Source organism: Indicator indicator, chromosome 1, assembly GCF_027791375.1.
Source record: "Indicator indicator isolate 239-I01 chromosome 1, UM_Iind_1.1, whole genome shotgun sequence".
NCBI lineage: Eukaryota > Metazoa > Chordata > Aves > Piciformes > Indicatoridae > Indicator > Indicator indicator.
Window position 1 is genome coordinate 15,291,636 of NC_072010.1, and position 9,075 is coordinate 15,300,710.

A 9,075-nucleotide genomic window follows, 5' to 3' on the forward strand; every position below is an offset into this window, starting at 1 on the left:
ATTTGTCTCTCTCTTCTCATATTATTCCAGTAGTGAAACCACAGGGTCACAGGGAAGTTCATTTTCTGTAACTTCATCAGTATAGTTACTGTATAATCACTTCTTACTGTGCTTTCCTCAAGTTCCTTATACACAAAGGCACCCTCAAGTTCTTTATACACAAAGGCATTTTGCAGCAGCCTTTTGGTCAGCCTGCCTGTCTGGCAGAGATGAGATGGATGGGAACGCTGTCTCACTGAGACTACTGCCATTTCCTAGGGAGCATGTACAGCACTGTCCAAGTAATTTTTCTGATTCATATTCTTTCAGTGAAAGAGGTTTCTGCTGTTTTTACAGAGGATCAGAGCAGAGCTCTTTGAATGTGCCCTCCAGAAACAGGAGACCATGGGAAGCCTTTGTCACTTTCCTCCCAAGTGAAATGACCTTTCAGGAGAGTGGCTTTATATTGGAGAACTAGATATAACACATAATTTACAAGAGTCATTGAAAGCCCTCAGTAAAAAAGAGAGACATAAGCTTCTGTTAGGGTAAGCCTTAGCAAATTGTCTTTGGATAGTTTGGAGCTATCTTCTACCTCTGGCTGTACAATGCAATCTGACAGAGATCCATAATGCGCTGGCAGCCACAACCTCCTTTGTTCCCTGTTACCAACACTGGTCTCAGTTTCATGCTGCCAAGCCCCACTGGCTTGTGATATTTTTTTGAGGGTTAAAAGCACCATTCTACAGGCGGTTTGTGATTTTTTTTTCCACCTGTGCAGTTTTGTGTCCATATTCCCTCTCATCCAAAAGCAAAGGTGGATAAATGGGAAAAGACCATTACTGTTTCTCACAGCAGGACAGTTCATGTGGGTGTAGCTGAATGTGTATGAAAGAGGTTGTGAGTTGCTAGCTAAAGTAGCTAATACGTGCTTCTGAGTGATGTGATGAGAAAGACTGTTTTCAAAGAGAGATGATGTACTCTACAACACTGCTGAATTATGTAGGAGAGGATATTACACAGTATTGTCTGAAACAGCTGCTGAAGGAATGATTCTTCACTTGGTATTGAAAACATCTCAGATACCAACCATATGATCATTTCTGTACATTTTGGTAGGCTTACAGGAAATCATTTAACATCCAAATTTTAAATCTTGATATAAAAGCTGTTTTATTATTAGGAGCAGCTGCATATTCTTCAACAACTGACTTTATGTCTGACTGTGGCAGTAAAGTAGGATCTGGACTAGGGTCTGGATAGCAGGAGATGAGGATATGTTTAAACCACTTTGAACTCCATGACTCTAGCATGTGGTACTGATTATTTCCTCATATACACAAAAGGAATTTGAAAGCTTCCAAAGCCCCATTCCAGCTGATATACTATTGAGCAACTCACATACAACTTTAACTGGGCCATGGGCAAAACTGAAAAGGAGAGTTTAAACACAAGAGCTTGCTGAGAAAGGGCAGATGTCATGTTCCATTTTGTTTTCTGTTGGAAAATTGCCAATTCCTCCTTGGGAGGGAGAGGAGGGGGGAGAAGAAAAAAAAAAAAAGAACAAATAGGAGAGGGTTTCAATGAACATTGGGCTTGAATTAAAATAAAAAAATAACTGTGAAAAGAATTTTAAATTATTTGGATTCAAAATCATCAGGAATCAATTTAATTCTAGTAAGAGCAATATCAAAAGGAAACATGCTGATTTGTAGATTTAGCTGTGTGAATTTTATAGACTTTATTTTTTTTTCCTTGATCTTGAATGACAAAAACTGTTGTGGGTCAGGAAAATTAATTACCTGACCAAACTTCACAGTCATATCATTTACACTCAGCAGACAACCTATGCCTGTGTGAGAGCATGGCCTGTGTGGAGAAATGTCAGGGAGGTCAGAAGAAACACTGTTAGAGACATTTAATAATAGAAGTTGTCGTAGCCACACGGTGAAAATAACAATGCTCCATGATGTAAAATTCTACTAAGAAGTCTCACAATATCAGCACTGAGATGTTTACACTGTGACATTTCTTGAGGTAAGTAACTCTGCTGTGAACAAGGATGCTTCATGAAACTATGTCATGTGTGGAACTCATTGAGAGGCATCAGAGTTTTGTGATCTAGAGAAAAAAATATATATAGAAATTAAGACCTCAGCCTCCTTTGGAAATGAGTGGGATGAAAAAGTGAAGTAGAACTGAATGATTCAGTGGTGAATGATCACTTTTTCTTTGTCATTTGACTTGGGCATGAGGCTCAGATGGATTCCACCTAACTTGTGGAGTTAGTGCAAGTCAAGAGCTGCTTAAATATCTTTATGATTATTACAAGTCTAGCTGGAATGGAGTGAACTTTCTTCTTAGCAGCCTCTATAGTTCTATGTTTGGATTTGTAGCTACACCAGTGTTTATAACATATCAGTGTTTTGGGTACTGGTGAACAGTGCTTGCACAGCATCAAGGCTTTTTCTATTTCACACTGTGTCCCCACAATGTATGGAACAGACTGGGTGGAAAAGAGGCTAGAAGGGGACACAGCTGGGACAGCTGACCTGAATTCTCCAAAGGAATATTCCAGATGAGGTTGCTAAACCCCTCTCTATTATATTCCAAAAATCCTGGCAGTCTGGGGAAGTCCTCAATGACTGGAAAGGGGAAACATAAACCCCATTTTCAAAAAGGATAAGAAGGAAGAACCAGGGAACTACAGGCCCGTCAGTCTCACCTCTGTGCCTGTTAAGATCATGGAGCAGATCCTCCTGGAGGCACTACTGAGACAGAAGAATAGTGAAGAGGTGATTTGGTACAGTCAGCATGGCTTCACCAAGGGCAAATCCTGCCTGACAAAGCTGGTGGCCTTCTATGAACAGGTCACAACATTAATACATGAGGGGTGAGCAACTGATGCCATTTACCTGGACCTGAGCAAAGCCTTCAACACTGTCCCACACCACCTCCTGGTCTCCAAACTGGTGACACATGGGTTTGATGGGTGGACCACGAGATGGATAAAGAACTGGCTTGATGGCTGCACCCACAGAGTGGCTGTCAATGGCTCCATGTCCCAGTGGAGGCCAGTGACAAGCAGAGTCCCTCAGGGATCAGTCCTGGGACCAGTCTTGTTCAGCATCTTTGTTGGTGGCATGGACAGTGGCATTGAGTGCACCCTCAGCAAGTTTGCTGATGACACCAAGCTGTGTGGTGCAGCAGACATGCTGGAGGGAAGGGATGGCATCCAGAGGGACCTTGACAGGCTGGAGAGGTGGGCCTATGACAATCTCATGAGGTTCAACAAGACCAAGTGCAGGGTCCTGCATCTGGGTTGGGACAATCCCAAGCACAACTACAGGCTGGGCAGTGACTGGCTGGAAAGCAGCCCTGAGGAGAGGGACTTGGGGGTGCTGGTGGACAAGAAGCTCAACATGAGCTGTCAATGTGCACTTGCAGCCCAGAAAGCCAACCAGATCCTGGGCTGCAGCAAGAGAAGTGTGGCCAGGTGGTCAAGGGAGGTGATTCTCCCCCTCTACTCAGCTCTGGTGAGACCCCACCTGGAGTACTGCATCCAGTTCTGGAGCCCCTATTCCAAGAGGGATATGGACATGCTGGAACGTGTCCAGAGAAGGGCCACCAGGATGATCAGAGGGCTGGAGCACCTCTCCTAATGAGGACAGACTGAAAGAGTTGGGGCTGTTCAGTCTGGAGAAGAGAAGGCTCCAAGGTGACCTTCTTGTGGCCTTCCAGTATGTGAAGGGGGCCTACAAGAAAGCTGGGGAGGGACTTTTTAGGCTATCAGGTAGTGATAGGACTAGGAGGAATGGAACAAAGCTGGAAGTGGGTAGGTTCTGGACATGAGGAAGAAGTTCTTCACCTTGAGAGTGGAATGGGTTAGGCACAATCTTCTTCAGAAGCTTCCTGGTGTTTTTCAACAAAATGAACCTTCATCCTCCTCGTCTGAGCTTAATGTGACACACTGCTTTTGAATGCAAAACGACCTTTGAGGAACACAAATTTGAATCTCCCTTATGGTTGCTATATGCCATTTTTCTTGGATGGGGCCTAGACTGTAGTCTGTGGCTTCTGTACTCTGTTTTCATAGATTTTAATTCTGAAGGGTCTTTCTCCAAATGAGTCCCTTGGCACTTGGAATCCAGAGCTACATATCCCTTTATCAGGCAACACAAGGGTAAAAACCTCCAGTCATCCTTGCCTGAGCACTGTGGTCTTGCCCCTCGGCACTGGGTCAGCCCATCCTTGGAGATGGGCAATCCAGTTCTTCCCTCCTGTTTGGCTGGATCAAGGTGCATTGAGCTATTTCCAAGCAGGATCTGCTTTAGGGAAGGAAAGGCCTGAAGAAGGGATTAGATGTTCAGATTCAGCACAAACAATGTGACAAGAACTAACATATCTAAGTTACAAATATTTAGGCAATCAAACTTAACATATCTCAACTTGTGGATCTACCATCTTACAGTGTCTAGAATTGCTTTGCATTTAATCATTTTGCATTTAAAACAGTTTAATTGGGACATCATGTGGGAAAATGATGGAAATATGGAGGTAAGTTGTTAGAATAATAATCTTGAGCAACAAACCAGAGGAAACAGCATTCCTGTAACATCCTCCATGTTTTAATTTGTCCACACCTTTGGTCAATGATCAGGAGTCTCTCTTTCCTCCAGCTAACAAACACATATGGATCGCTCTGAACTTTCCATAAAATAATTTGCTTTACTAAATTTTAATCATAGTTATGAGATATAACTTTTAGGTGCATGCAGTCTTTCCTTCCTTGAGAAGAACAGCAATGTGCTCTTGTGGCCAAGAAGGCCAATGTCATTCTGGAGTGTATTAGAAGGGGTGTATTTAGCAGGTCCAGTGAGGTTCTCCTCCCCCTCTACTCTGTTCTGGTGAGGACACATCTGGAATATTGTGTCCAGTTCTGGGCCCCTCAGTTCAAGAATGGGAGGAAACTGCTTGAAAGAGTCCAGTGCAGAGCCACTAAAGTGATTAGGGAAGTGGAACATCTTCCTTACGAGGAGAAACTCACGGAGCTGGGTCTCTTTAGTTTGGAAAGGAGGAGACTAAGGGGTGACCTCAATAATGTTTATAAATATGTAAAGGGTGAGTACCAAGAGGATGGAGTCAGGCTGTGTGATCTGGTATAGGTGATCCTGCTCTGGCAGGGGGGTTGGACTAGACGATCTTTCAAGGTCCCTTCCATCCCCTAACATTCTGTGATTCTGTGTGATTCTGTGAACATGTAGAGAACATGGGGAAAGAGAAGAAAGCAGGAGGTCAGTCAGCCATAGTGTCGTTTCACTGCAGCATCGATCCAAACCTTGTTGGGCAGGAACAGTATCATAACCTCTTATAATCCTTTCATTTATGAATTCTCTTTTTGTAGCTGTTTGTCCCCATCTCTTTATAAATCTGGTTCCACACTGCCTTTAAACACTGCCTTTAAAGTTAAGATGTAGTCTAAAGCCCTGCATACATCTTATCTTGACAAAACCGTCCATTGATGTTGGAAACCTTTAACTTAGTACTTTGACCAAAGGTAGCCTCAGTGTGGCTGTAATTCTGCAGCAAATCCCCATGATAAGCAGAGTCACATTTAAAACTGATCATGTCATGGTGTTGCAAGTGCAGGCAGAGTAGCTGTGACAGCACTCAGTCTGTCCACATTAAATATAACCCAAACTAAGGACTAGTCAATGTCTGAAGCTTTTTCTGACTCATCCTAAGGATCTGTACATGTCCATATATGTTGGGACAGCATGGCGACTTTGGGGTTCAGTGATGACAGAGGCCAGGGTTTGAAAGGTGGGGTAGACACAGCAAGACCTTGCCTTTGTATGCCTTTGCCTGTGTGGAGCCTTGTAGACTTGTATAGTCATTGAAAAAAAGTGTTTGGAACATAACTAATGTTAACCAAAATTTTGCATTTAGCCTGTTATACAAATCCTGTTTCTATCATAAAAGTTAAAACAACCCTGAAACACCAGAGAGTTGGTAGACTTCCTTGTAATTTGGTATACAGTAATGCAATTCCAGAGGAATTATAGATTTAACACCAATTTGAGTCAACATAACTCCCCAAGGTGGGGGTTGGTCCCTTCTCCTAGGCAGCCAGTGACAGAATGAGAGGACACAGTCTCAAACTGTGCCAGGGAAGGTTTAGGCTGGATGTTAGGAAGAAATTCTTCACAGAAAGAGTGATTTGCCATTGGAATGGGCTGCCCAGGGAGGTGGTGGAGTCACTGTCCCTGGAAGTGTTTAAAATAAGACTGGATGAGGCACTTAGTGCCATGATTTAGTTGATTAGATGGTGTTGGGTGATAGGTTGGACTTGATGATCTCTGGGGTCTTTTCCAACCTAGTTAATTCTATGATTCTGTGATAAGATCAGTTCAGGAGTTTGATTTACCTCATGTGTATTAGAGACAGCTGAGATTCATGTAGGAGGATTGCAAAAAACAAAACCTGTCATATGTGAAGTCATAGGTAAAGAATTTTTTTACATCATTATTTTCTCCTAGAAGTTGCCAGGTATGATCACATTATTGTTTCTATTCAAATGATTATTGATTCTCAGCACTGATTCATGGATGGAAGCTGTCTGCTGGTCTGAGAAATCCTCTATAAGATGTGTCCTCTTCTCTTCCTCTGATTTTCTACCCAATATAAAAACAATAACATTACCTTGTTGGTAAACTTGGTTATACGACTGAGATGTTCCTTCCCAAAATTTCTTTCCCTGATCAGAGTTGCAGCCTCTGTTTCACACAAAGCAAGCTATGCTGGGTTTTCCAACACCATTAAAAAGCAGCACAACCATTAAAAAGCTGCATAACCATATAAGGATTGCCTGCATTTGGATGGTGAGGAGTGAGTCACAAGGAAGCCTCACTAACTTTGGAACAGTTGTTCGTGCAGCTGCTCACCGGCCTGAGTGGTTGCTTAACCAAACCCCATGTGAGTAACTATTTTTCACTTCATTTATTTGACAGTGGAGGATACCACTTGGTTTCATTGTGTGCAACTAGATTCCTAAAATCACCTGGGTCAGTTGTAGCTTGTAATTGCCTATTGATCACTGTCTTAGGGAGCACTTAGCTGAGCAGTCCACATGTTGCTACTTATGTCCACACCTGAAGTGCACTATTTCCCACTTCAGAGACTGTCATCCTTACTTATAAAAAAACTTCTTACTGTCACTGCATTTATCTGTTTTTTCTTTTGCACAAAACTGCAAGGAGAAATACAATCAGGAATTAGGGAAGTTCTACCTCTCTACTCTGCCCTGGTGAGACAACACCTGGAATACTGCACCCCGTTTTGGGCTCCGTAGTTGAAGAAAGACAGAGACCTGCTGGAGAGAATCCAACAGAGAGCCATGAGGATGATTAGGGGACTTGAGCATCTCCCCTGTGAAGAGAGACTGAGAGCCCTGGGGCTGTTTAGTCTGGAGAAGAGAAGACTGAGAGGGGATCTGATCAATGTCTATAAATATCTGAGGGGTGGGTGTCAAGTGGAGGGGGCCAGGCTCTTTTGGGTGGTTCACAGTGATAAGACAAGGAACAATGGGTTGAAATTTGAACATAGAAGATTTCACCTCAACATGAGGAGAAATTTCTTTACAGTGAGGGTGACAGAGCACTGGAACAGGCTGCCCAGGGATGTTGTGGGGTCTCCTTCTCTGGAGACTTTCAAAACCCACCTGGATGCACTCCTGTGCAGACTACCCTAAGTGATCCTGCTTTGGCAGGGGGTTGGTCCTGATGATCTCTTGAGGTCCCTTCCAGCCTCTGATATACTGTGATACTGTAATCAGATATAGCCACAAGACCTCTTACTGTTCTCTCTACAGGAATGATGAATATGTAATTTAAATGTAACAAATTTACCCTTAAAATATGTTTGCCTCATTAAAACAATATAAGAATTCTTACATCATTGCCTCAAAGAGATCCATAGAGCATGGGAACATCCTCTCAACTTTTTTTATTTGCCATTTCTTTTTTACAGTCTAGTATTTTACTTTTTCATCCTGTCTGCTTTTATACATTTAAGTTTGTGAGGTTTTTCTCTCAGTCTCTTCTCTAAATTACATAAAATTTGCCAACCTATTAGAGCTACTTCCAACCAGGCAATATTTGACAAAAGAGTATTTAAAAAGTATATTACAATAGAGTAGAAAGTTTATAGATAGATTTTATTGGTGTTGCAACTGCAGGAGTTTGACAGTGTCTAATTTCTAAGAAGCTTAATAAATACATTAATGTACTCACATAAAAAAGGACTTCGTTGTTGATTTAAAAAAAATTAAAGTCTAAATGCCATTTCATTTCATGTAAGTACGACCTCCGGCCTTTTGTAAGGCAATAACCTCAGGCAAAGCATTATTCAAATGAAGCCCTGTCCTGGTTCCCCTCTTTCTTCTCATGAAGCCCTGTCCTGGTTCTCCTCTTTCTTCTCATTTTCCTTTGTTCCAAGAAATGAATTCTTTTTTTTGTTCTCACCCTCCTGAGGAAGCTACAAGCCAGAACCAGACATCTAAAACAGGATGTAGGCTGATAGTGCATTGGGTTTAGTGGCAAGGTTTTGGTAATGGTGAGTCTGCAGGGGTGGCTTCTATGAGGAGATACCAGGAGCTACCCCTTGTCAGATACAGCTGGTTCTGGCAGGTTCCAATAGATCTGTTGCTACCCAAAGCTGAGCCCATTAGTGATGCTGATGGTGCCTCTTATATTTAAGAACACTGCACAGTAGGAACCAAAGTCTGTATCTATATTAAAGGTAAATCTATGTCTATATTAAGAAGTGAGGTGGATGTGGAGGATGAAACAGTGGATATTGAGGCTCAGACACCTATGTGGGAGAGGGCTGTTCCAGACCAACTCTGGTCCAGCAGGCTGTGTCTGTCAGAGGGGCAGTGTACTTTTTGGTTCAGTACCATCTGAAAGAAACACAACAAATCCCAGTGTGAACCTAAGTGCCGCCAGTGCATGTGGCTGAGAGTTTGGTTTTGGAAACAGACACCTGATCTGGAGTGAAACACTCCTGAAGGCACATCCAGCACCCTGGCCTTTAAAA